Source organism: Pundamilia nyererei, unplaced genomic scaffold, assembly GCF_000239375.1.
Source record: "Pundamilia nyererei isolate P.nyererei 1_Seehausen unplaced genomic scaffold, PunNye1.0 scaffold00100, whole genome shotgun sequence".
Taxonomy (NCBI): domain Eukaryota; kingdom Metazoa; phylum Chordata; class Actinopteri; order Cichliformes; family Cichlidae; genus Pundamilia; species Pundamilia nyererei.
The window spans coordinates 671,940-684,308 of NW_005187501.1; the positions used below are offsets into that span (position 1 = coordinate 671,940).

Sequence of the window (12,369 nt, forward strand, 5' to 3'; positions counted from 1 at the left end):
ACACACACACACACACACACACACACACACACACACACACACACACACACACGTTGCTGTACATAAGCCAAAGTATACAGCATTTCTCATCCGGGCATCCGGGTACTGTAAATGGCAAATGTTCAAGTCAGAGTCAAAGGCTGGATTCAGCTCTGTGTAACCGTATTAAACAATAGCTGATTAAACAGCTTAAAGCACAGTGTGCATGCAGCATGGGCTCATGTGTCTACAATGCTTAGTCAAATGTGAGAGTTACAGTCAAATATATATAATTCAAGCATTTTTAATTCTTATTTTTTGGTTGCAATTACGACACAGTTACATTTCTTTTTTCATTTTTATAATATTTGTCCAGAATGTAAAGTGTAGCCACACTGCATCAGTTATGGTATTTAGACCAGCATGTTACATAAGTTCATGTTCTCTACTGAAGCATATACAGTACATAACACACATAACTCGGTGACACAGACATGTAGGAAGCAGCTGCGCAGCCAGGGCTTACTGCTGCAAGAACACTTTTATTTTTAAACCGTCTGTTTATTTCATCAAGAGGAGATCAAATGTGGGGAATGATATGAGCATGTCACAACAAAACTTAAAGAGCTGTCTGAACATTTTAGATTTATGTTTGTCAGTCATTTACCGGTTTACTGTTTTGTATAGTTAACTAAAGCTGTGCGTTGGGTGAACACTTTTGATTATAGAGTTATAAGGTTAAAGTTTGTGCCAGAAAAGATTTTTATTTTCAACCTTTGACTCACCTGAGTTAATCTCCTTGTAATGTGAGTAAATTTAATTTTAAAAAGGCAACACAGCACATGAATATTGTGCCACTTGCGATAATGTCAATATTGCACCATACTAAATACATCAACACTTAAGTTGTGTTCGCGCTGAGGGCAATTTTTAATAGCCAGGGAACTTATGACTATGGGCGAGAGAACCACAAGAGAAGGGAAGTGGGTTTGGAGCTGAACTCGATTAACAGGTGAATATCAGCTTCAACTCAAGTAGCAATTTTGCTTTTCAAAAAGAAAACTATGCTCAAGAAAGGCTGTAAAAAAAAAAGAAAGACAGAAAGAAAACAAAGGCTGTACGACAAGCCGAGGAATTTCAGAAGAGAACGGTATACATGCGAACGGTGTGATGCAGTGTTTAGAGAAAAAAAAAATGAAAAGATACCCTCCACTAAAGGTGGTTATAGTGTGAGCATTAGGCTGAGAGTTGAACGCCCTAATTTGACACAGTTGGGTATTTAAGGCATTTACCATTGTCATAATTAGTACCAGTATAGTCTGGTACTATTTGCCCTCAGTGAAAACTTTACTTGTGACATCCTCAAATCCCAATTAATCTCTTAAGCCCCAAGCCTACCTGATCTCCTGCTTTTTGCCCCCGTATCAGGGGGCGTTGGGGCTTAAGAGGTTAAAAATGATACCAATTAAAGAAACATGAAAATTACTTCTGTGCTGTTTAAACTCTGAAATGACTGTGAACACAGAAGCTTTTTTTTAATGTTGTACACAGACCATTTAATGTGGGCAATTACTGTGGCCACAGTCTCAGCCTGGTAGATAGAATTAAATTCCACATCACATGATCTGTTTTTGTAAAGCTAGCAAGCAAGACTGTTTTTTCAGCCAACTTTATGAACATTGTGTAACCTGGAAATTTTTGTATAATAATTTCAATATAGAATTGAATATACGAACATACCAAAAGCCACTAAGCAGCCACTGAAATTCCTCATGGATTTCTTAAATTCACTGACTACAGCAACCATTAGGTTAACAATTCACAGTATAGGACTGACTGAACATGTGAGTCTTTATACTGCAGGCAGTAGTTGGCTGATGCTATTACTGTAACTTTATCCATAGCAGATTCTGCAGAGTTTTGGAAAACTAAACCCATAACCAATTTGCAGCTACACAGCTGAGTAAAAACACTCTATTTGGACATTTAACTCTGATTAGCTGCTCCTAACAAAACAGCTTAAATGGTTCAATGCTGGAAATTACACAATTCTAGGGGAAGCAAAAAGAAATTGCTAATGTTTTGATGAGAAAGGGAGAGAGCAATTGGCATTATTTCTTTATTCAGGGAACCATTATGATCTGATTTTATGCTGAACGTGAGCCTGTGAAACAGCAGGGCACAGTCAAAGGAGCTGGTTACCTTGCTCAGAAGTTGGATTCCGACTGTTGCCTGCAGCTCTTCATCTACACCTCAGTGTGGAAGGTCCTTCTTGTTCCACTTCACCCTGCATCATCTTAGACTGATTCACTGTTAAAATTGTAGAAAATGCCAGTTTTTTTGTTTTGTATGCAGTTTCAGTGATATGAGATCGCTTACAAACACACTGCAAAGTTTCCCTCTGACTACTTCATAATACAAATGCTTTTAAATATAGCTGTTGTTAAATGTGTTCAGCATGATTTCTTTTGAAATCCTGACTGTTTAATTAGCATGACTAAAAACATTTTGTATGAGGGACTTCAGCTTGTAGTACTGCAAATTTTGCAGCATGTTTATGATAGCATCATATTCTCAATCACCCTTTGGCAACAGTGTAAGTCACTAATTTTATTTAGTCAATAATTTAATTTTGACATTTTAATTAAATTTCATTCATTTAGTTTTTTTATTTAATACGTATTTAATCACGGCAGCACGGTGGTTAGCACTGTTGCCGCACAGCAAGAAGGTCCTGAGTTCAATTCCACCATCAGGCCGGGGTCTTTCTGTGTGGAGTTTGCATGTTCTCCCCATGTTTGCGTGGGTTCTCTCCGGGTACTCCGGCTTCCTCCCACCGTCCAAAGACATGCAGCTTGTGGGGATAGGCTAATTGGATAATCCAGATTGCCACTAGGTGTGAATGTGCGAGTGAATGAGAGTGCGAATGGTTGTCTGTCCCTGTGTGTTGGCCCTGCGACAGACTGGCGACCTGTCCAGGGTGTACCCTGCCTCTCGCCCTATGACAGCTGGGATAGGCTCCAGCGCCCCCCGCGACCCTGAAAAGGATAAGCGGAAGCGAATGGATGGATGGACGTATTTAATCGTAATTTGCAAATTTAATTTTAAAGACTTTAAAATTAATTAATTAGTTAATTTATTTATTTTTTAAAGAATTTAGTTAAAACTCTTTTCTCATCCAGATAATTTCAGGCAAGGCCTTGCATAAACAACATACTGCAGCCTTTCGCCAACTGAAAATATCTGGTGGCATTTGCATGATGAAACAAATGGATACAGCTGGACTGTTGAGCAGCTAGACTTTTCTATCAGAAAATAATGGGACACCATTCCTCTCCCAAAAGTCCAGCAGCTGATCGCCTCAGTACCCAAACATTTACGTACTGTTGTTAAAAGAAAAGGGGAAGCTAAAGATGGGCAAACATAGCTCTATTTTTGAGACATGTTGCTGTCATCAAATCGAAATGTCCCTACTTTTTTTTTTTCTTTCTTCAAATGGTGCATTTTCCCAGTTTAAACATTTGACATCTTAGTCACCCATTCTATTATTGCTCGGTAATAAAGTGGTAAAAGTAGGGTAACAAGGCAAAAATGAAATCTAAATAATTACAGCTCAATTACCAAAGTAATAACCACTGAATATCCAAGTATCGTGGCAGCAACAGTGGTCACATTTGAGTAACATTACACTAAAATGAATATAATTGGAAAATAAAGGGTCAAAAACTGGGTGTAATAATGTGGCTGCACTGCTCGGTAATAAAGTGGTGATAGTAGAGTAACAAGAATGTCATAATGTGTGATTTCTAAGCTATTACCACTAATTACCTGTGGTAGTTTCTGTGTGATAAGCAGGAACCGCAGGTGCAAAATTGCCTTTAAAGTGATGCACACTCACTATTGACTTAATTAAATCTAAAACCATGGTAAAAAAATAAAATGTTCTGTGTACTTTTTTTTTCAGCCATAGAAGCACATCATCTAACGTGTAAATCTCTAACATACACTGAATCAAGCAGTCTCCTTCTGTGTGTGTTGCTGTACTTTTTCTGAGAACCGATTATCCAGGCACACTGCTGGGGACTCAAGTAAGTGCACCCTGAAGTTAGAGGTCGGCGGTCTCATTTTAGGTGCCTTTTCGCTGTTGCTAGGCAATGGGTGTAGCCTGTCACTCTAGTTGCTAGGCATCATCACAATCAAAGGCAAATTATTTCATGTGATGATGTCACACCTAGTATTGTAGGATATGGTAACTCAGAGAAGTGATTTTTTACTAAGCATTTTAAAGAACCATTACTACCTCAATGAGTTGTCACAGCTACTGTCAAATTACAGCCACTCAAAGTCAATTGTTTTATTGGCAGGCATTTGACTCTTGCCTTACACAGTGTATATTCAGCTTTCAGAGTGTTAACATCTGATGAGAAGCAAGAAGTGCAATGTGTCTGCCTTCAGCAAACATTAGGTGTAAAATGCATGCAAAATATTACCAATTCAATAATTGATATTCATTGTAGGTTGGAGAATTGAGAGGCTTTTCCTTGTGTTTGTTTTTACTTGAGCCCGCAGCTGCAACAGAGCAGATAGTGAGAAGCAAACATGATTTCTCCATGCAGCAAAAGTAAAAAGTCAAGACATGGTTAATGAATCACTTTAGTAACTCCAAACTGGATTCATTTAATTAATGCTGTTAAACTGCATTCCTACACACAAGTTGCAGATTAGGACACCAAATTGCAAAGAAATGCTTCTTTGGACACACTGAGGAAGTCAAGAAATTCTTAACTTTTATTAGCTCTTTGTGTTTGTCCTTAACTCATTCACTGCCATTGACGTCTATAGCCGTCAATTGCAGTGAATGAGTGAATGGGTTTAACTCATTCACTGCCAATGGCTGGCAGTGAATGAGTTAAAATGCAATTTCATATGGTCCACATACAAAGCATAGAGTAGAGATAGTGCTGCGTACAAGGAAAAGCTAAGGATTTCAAATGAAGTAGTCTATAAATAGACTAAAGAGAGGAAAAAAAGGGTCTTTTTGATGTAAATTGGGGTTCTCAGCCGTTCTGTGTATTTGTAATGTATTAAACTCTCAATGTGGTAAGAAACAAATGAGAATGAAAGCAAAGAGTGTATTGTGCTCTTCGGTGTCACATTATCCCTTGGGCATGTCCTGTGATTTCTGCTGATTTGTGCTGGGAAGAAGGGGAAATCTTTGACAAAATTGTTATGGTCTTTAGAAGCTCTGAGATCAGACTACAGCTAAAAAAGCTCTTTGTAGAAAACTATGTGCTTTACACTTTTTCTGATTCTCATAATGCCCTAAGCAGCATTTTCCAACTTTCTGTTTAAGACATTCTTGAATGAAGCTGGGATTTGTGATCTGTTGTTTATATGGTTTTGTATTGGGTTTTATTTATTTTTGTTTTTTAATTTGGAAAAGCAGTGAAGAGCAGTGTTATTGGAGGGCCAGATATGTAAAATATTTATTTTATTGATCCTGTTATTTGGTTTTAAGCCTGTAAAATTTCATATAAAGGATAAAAATTATAAAAAGACTGTTTGAATTTTTTTAACAAGCGATAAATAATTTTGACCTTTATTACTTTGACTGTAAGATAATAAATGTTATTGCTGCATTAGACCAAACAGAGTAATAAAAAAAACAAGTTGCCGTTCTATCACCCAAGACTTGGACTGATTGTAATAACACAAAAACACTGCACAGTAGACTGTCCTTATACACTGTAACTGACTAAATGCAATTATAATTCAATTATACCGACGTAGCTAATTATGGTAGAAGCATATTAAGATGTACTAATACATCAACTACTAACAGTAGATTATCATTTAATTTCCTGTCAGATTCTCAAACATTCATTCTGCATCTTCATTAAATGTGCAAAAAGATGAAATTCAAATGACAGACATCAAGTTAGCAAAAGTAAATGAAAAATGATTTAGTTGGCCCACAGCCACACGCTTGGTTTTACAAGTTAATGCAGTGGTTCCCAAATTTATTTTTGCTGGGCCCCCCTTTGTTTTACGCGCACACACACAAACGCACGCTAACACTAACGCACGCTAACACATCCTCCAACCACACACACCCATATTTTGCTCAATTGTGGTTTATTTCACACCTCAAATATTTAGTAAACAATTAAGCAAATACAAGTAATCTGCAGGTAGTAAGAAAATAAACTACTAACTCTTTTACGCTACGTCCGCACCTACACAGGTATTTTTGAAAACACAGCTGTTGTGTCCACACGTAAACGGCATTTGGAATCACCGAAAACTGAGATTTTTTAAAACTCATTTTTTGCGTCTACGTGTGGACGAGGAATACAGAGTTCGTCATGCAACGTTAAAGGTATGTGCCTTTTTTCATGTCAGCTGTGCGCCACATTATTGTTTACATGAGATGAATTGCAGAATGGCAGATAGTCAGATTAACAGTATTTTGTCTCTATCTGCAGGTTTTACACGCTTACATATACAGACGCAGTTACTGTCCCTCTATTTACAAAGGCAGAAGCATCATGGTGTAATTATTTTACGTGTAGTTGGTTTTTTTTCTGTGTAATAATATTCAACATTGCTATCAATACATTTTTCAAAAAAAATGTCTCTCTGTGCAAAATGAGTCTAAAAACATAAACAGCTGTGGGATCCTGTTTGGAGAGCCAGGCGCGTGCTCCCGACGCAGGGAAAACCAATTCTGCAGGGGAGACCTGGCACTTGTGCAGGTGAAACCAAAGGGCAGATATGCTTCACCATATTTTCAAGTCTTTGGCTTAGAATGAAGTTGGTTTGGAAACATATTCTGCGATGCTTCATCTCCTGCTTTGCGTTTGTGTGGGCGCTCCATGCTAGCAGTGTCCAAGTGTTGTTTTTGGGGTTTTTTTCCCTTTTCATGCCGCCCCCCACCCCGCAATGGCTCTGCCTAGGGGGCGGGCCCCACACTTTGGGAAGGTCTGAGTTAATGGATCAATGAGCCTTTCCGCCAGTTTGTGTGTGAACATAATAACCACATGTGTGGCTTTCCACTGGAAATATGATGAATCTTCATTCATAATGCACTCCTATACACCGTCAGTGACCTCTTCCACTTACATCTCACCATAAAAAACAAGGGTAATAAGGCTTTTTTTGAGTGTGTGCGTGTTCATGTGTGTGTGCATGCCCTCTTTATTCATAATCAATGACGTAACCTTGACTATCGTTCTAGCATGCTAGCACTTTCCCCAACTAAATAGATTACATTAATTTGTTCTGGCAACTCTTCAACCCATTTTAAAGGAAAGATGTAAAATAACAGGAGCAAATAGAGTAAAAAGTAGTAGTCTGGAAACATCAGGACACCAACATGATGTAATCACCTTGAAGAAAGAGCAGATGTGGTGAGTGGTCAATATAAAACATCACCTTCCTAATACAAAGGTACTTGGGAGTTCTCCTTCATCTGCTCCATAAACCTGATTTATTGTGGACTCAGCCTTTTACACCCACTGGTACGTCACTGCAACCCGCCTTCCCTCCCTCATTGATGTGGAAACTGATGCTTGAAATGACACCTCCATAAAGTCACAGAGTGCGACTAGCTGGGTTATATCATGGGTTATAAATAAATAAAGTCAGAGTCAGATGACACATACATACACGCATTCATCCACACACGCTAAACATGTGCCACAAATAGGTGTATACTTTCATAATAAGTAGGGCATCAACCAGCGATTATTATGAGGATCTTAAATGTCAGAAATGAAAGACAAAAAGATTCACCATTCACTGAAGTCAAAGGGATGTCTTCATAACTTCATGTTAGACCTGCAACTAATAGCTCAATTTTTAAGATTAAAGAATCATTTGGTCTTTAAAATGTCTGAAACAAAAACAAGGTCACAAAGATCTTTGAGGATTCATAAAGAATTTCTGATAAGGCTGAAATTCTTGCCAGTCTGAACAAGACTTTCATTTTCTCTGATTCTCTTAACATTACTTATCAGATTCCCTCTAATGTTTGCTCTAATGATAATATTCTCAGAAGTTATTCCTTTAATTTTCTTCCAGAGACAGTCCCACAGGTGCATAAAGCCCTCAAACATTTGGAAGCCCACAAGCCAGGAAGTCGGCAGGTCCTTTTAACCTCAAACTTTTACTTTTTAAAGCTAGCAGTGGATTTTATTACTCTGCTTTTGCCATATCTTTTTAACCCTCTCAAGGCAGTCGTTGCCGATTTGCAACAGTTAAAAACTAACAACCTGATTACCCCACATACATATTTTATTTGAGGTTTTTTTTACTCAGAAGTACCACTGCAGGACTTGGTTGTGCATTAGCAACAAAAAGTTTACTTTGAGCCTGAGAGGGTTAATCTCTCCGTGGCAACTTATACAATTTATCCAGATAAAAAACAGCATGCAACATTGAGCTTTTTATTGACATCTATAAAGCTTTTGACTCTGTGGATCAGTTTTAAACTGAAGACTTGAAGACCCATGTAGGAAGGCTTTGAATAATATCCTGTTGGGCAGATTTCAATGCAATCGCCCAGAGTACCACTTCTAGCTTCCTGGGCTCATCTGAAGATGTGCCCCAGAAATTGGTCCTCGTCTCGGACTGATCTTTCTATTCATATTGATTAAAATATTTGAAATTCAAACGTCAGCTTTTTCACATAGAAGTCTACTTTGCAACTGCCTCTAGTCAGGTTGTTTAAGTCCCACTACAAATCAATACTCCACAGAATTCCCTGTTTGATTTAAAACCCTGCATTATTCTCAAATGCTAAACCTTCCACTGAAATTCACTGAAATTTTAATTTATCAGTACTTTTTATGTATCTCAGATATTTATCATGTTCATTTTTAAAATCACTACTGTGGCTACGTAGTGTTTTGTTTGCCTCTGCTGATATCTTATCAGTGGAGGCGTTTGTGGTCCTTGAATCCTTAACATTAATCTTTTCCCATGTCTGATCCTCATCATTACATATACAATTACCAGCTACTGACAGGTGAGATTAATTAATACTGTTTCAAAGGTGTCAGTTATGTGGAGGGGGTGGAAGCTGGGGTATATATCTTATTAGACACAGTCATTCCTTGGAGAGCTAAATGTGGGTAAGTGATAGGACCTAAGAGATTTTTGAAAAGAGACAAACTGTGATGGGTAGAAAGGGTCAGATGGCCATGTTCTGCAGAGGTTAGTGGAAGGAAGGAAAACCAATGCATAGGTGACAGGGATGTGGGCATAGTGATGTGCATTGGAAGTAAAGGCTGGCTCTGATCTCTAATGTTGTCACACTGCAAGAGCTGCTGAGGAATGGTTAGAGGACACACCAAAGACTTCTAGGCATTGACTTGTTTTCAGTTTGATGTATCTTCTGTGCTGTAAGAACAACCTTACAATGTGACTGCTGCTAAAGTTTTAGTGCCTAATGCTACAAGTTGCCTTTAGAGTCTTTGTTTGTTTTACAAGTCAAATATTATGCAGCTGGTTTGTACAGTATATAGCCTCCGTAAGTAATTAAATGTCTTTGCTTTGCCTGTCAGGCTTTTCTAGTCTAGCGATGCTGTGATCATCAAATTAACAGATGCACAAGCGGTTAGATTTCTCCCTGTGATACTTTTGTTTTTATCTTTAGCACTAAACACCCTTGATAAAGATTTTATCGAGCTGTGATTAAATTAGAGAACCAAAAAGCTTGAAGGCAATCACATTTGATTTAGCTATTTGGGCAAGCTTTTGCATCATACAACAGTTCAAGAAGGCATCATTGTAACTGAGCAGAATTGATTAGATAAAATCAAATCGAGTATTGTTTGGTTAGCTCATAAGATAACCAACATAAAGGATTTGTTCTTAGCTCATTAACACGAGAAAGTCTTTATTCACATTTGACCTTTCCATGTCAAACTCTGATGGTAAACTCACCATAAAACACCAAAGCAAATAGAGTTAGACACACTGGAGTCTAAACATGAGGCACGCAGAGACAGAGAGAGATTCTGATAGATACAGCTGGCATTACTGAGGGAGCAACGTATCTTTGGTCAAGCTCCTCAGGAGAGACACTGATGATCTCTATTTATGTTTTATGAGAGTCTTCACTACAAGTACATTCACTGACACAATTTACAGACACATCAACCGGGAAATCCGAGTCGCAGGGGGTACATTTTGCTCCATGTTACTAAAGGTTAATCAAAGTTTAATAGAATCTTCATCTTATAAAATACACTCGGTGTACAGAGTAAATGACTCAAAGGTGTTTTAGCCATAGCTACTGTGATTCACATGACAGATTTAAAGTGACTTTAATTCAATAGATGATGAAACAAGAAAACCAAATAACTCAACAGCATAATCTTTTAAACCTACACTTACACGCTCACCCAGTCACCTTTTATTGCTTTAACTCCTTAAGGAAAAGAGTTACTCTTGGATGTAAGAACATATAGTAGGATTGTGTCTTCGTTAATTCGGTAATGTAAGAGCTTTGGGATTTCAGCACTTGATATAAGCAAGTCTATAAAAATGTGTGTACATGTTAAGCAGGTCAGACAATAAACAGTGAAACTTGAGCTTGGAACAAGCTTGGGACAAGCTCAAGATGTACTTGGCTACATGTAGTTTCTTTATTTAAAAAAAATATTATTCTAAATTTACAAAGCTTGTACAGCAATACTTTATAATCAGAAATTCAGTATTTGAGCAAAGAAACAGAAAAGTTGTACGAGTCTGGTTACAACACCAAACACATCCAGTCAGTAAAATAAATGATCTCCTTACCTTAATGAGAGGGTATGCCAGGGTTGGCTGGGGATCATGGGTGTTGAGTCAGGTCCAGTGCAAAGCTGGTTAAATCTTCTCACACGTGTGGTAGTGCTATGAAAACCAGTAGAGTTGAACATGCATAGCCACTGGTAAACTCTGGTGTATACTACGCGCTCAAGCGCTCCCTCACCGAGTGAGCACACAAGTCGTCAGCAGCAGCAGCCCGACAGCTGTGCTCGGGGAGATCCAAGAGTCGTCAGATAGAAACAGACATGCTGCCTTGTGCTGCCGGTCTCTGCTCTCTCCAGCACTCTCCTCTGTCTCTCAGTCTGCAGCTCCCACTCTCTCACCAGTCTGTGTTGCTCTGCTCTGTCTCTCTCTCCCCCCTTAAATCTCGCTCTTGTACACACATGCATTTTCCACACTGCATCTGCTGCCTCGCTTTCTCTCACAAACACACACACACGCGTACATCTCTCTCAATTTTTATGTTCCAGCATTTTTCTTAACACACCACGTTCTCCTTGTAGTTACCCCAAATACTCTTTAATGGTTTTAATGTATCTATATTTTCCAATTCATTCTAGTTACTTTTCCCTCTTTACAATCTCTCCTCCCAGTATTTTTTTCTGTTATCACATTTTCACTTTTAGCCCTAACCCTTGATGTACATTGAATTTTAGAGATTTAACATACTATACAGGAGAAAGACAGAGGCACTGAAGAGAGAAAGATGAAAACAGAAAGCTAACCGTGAGAATGCAAAGGCACAATGACACACGCGCACAAAATGAATATCTTGATGTGGGGAGTTCTCGGGAGTGGACTGGGGCACAGGTTTGACTTTGAAGTGCAACTGAAAGCAAAATGTCATGCTTAATGTTCGCTCCCTTAGCACAGTTTATTGCTACCAGCAAAGTCACACTAGTGTGGGTGCATTTGCTCCCCAAGTTGCTTGAATAGAATTTCACAAGGCTGGAGAAAAAGGGGTCCCAAAAGCTGCAACAACACAGAATTTGCAGACCACACTAATTATAAACTATTTACATTTTCATACACAAGATAAAAATTTGTCTCAGCTGGAGTTAAAACGCATGAAAATTTCAGAAGATTGTGTGACGGGGGTGTAAAGTGGGAAACGATTAATTTCCAGTGCCCCTTATTCAGCATTCATGGGTCTGAGCGAATGCATCTCAGCAATAGCAACATCACCATGTTAACAAAATCTATGCACATACAGGCAGATATATATACATCTGCCAAACTACTCTCTGTGCTACTTTTAGCTACAGCAGGTGTCTTCAGAGCCGCATTTTACCACTAGTACACAAACACAGAAAGACAGACTGAAAACAATGCCGGCCATGCTGTCGCAGCTGGTTGAGATGTCGCATCTGTCTTCATGACTTGAATGTGTGACATGACATACTGATGGGCGATGGCATTACAGAATTTTTCCAGTCTTTTGCCCTTGACCCCACTTTTTTAATATGCATCGCTTGCAGTGTATTGAAAATGTAGCTATGGTTATGAAAAAGATAATATTTCTCAAATTAAAATTTCATATTTAGTCTTTTTCTTTCAGTTATTCGTCTTTAT

General features: G+C 38.4%; 1 protein-coding gene across 1 annotated transcript in view; it reads right to left on the reverse strand.

Moving 5' to 3' along the window:
- Window positions 1–10,833, reverse strand: part of opn7b (opsin 7, group member b) — a 95,708-nt gene extending 84,875 nt beyond the window's left edge. The window contains exon 1 of the mRNA XM_005740428.1: window positions 10,786–10,833. The gene's annotated coding sequence lies outside the window, so the exon portion shown is untranslated. The remainder of the gene's footprint in view (window positions 1–10,785) is intronic.
- Window positions 10,834–12,369: the final 1,536 nt, after the last annotated feature.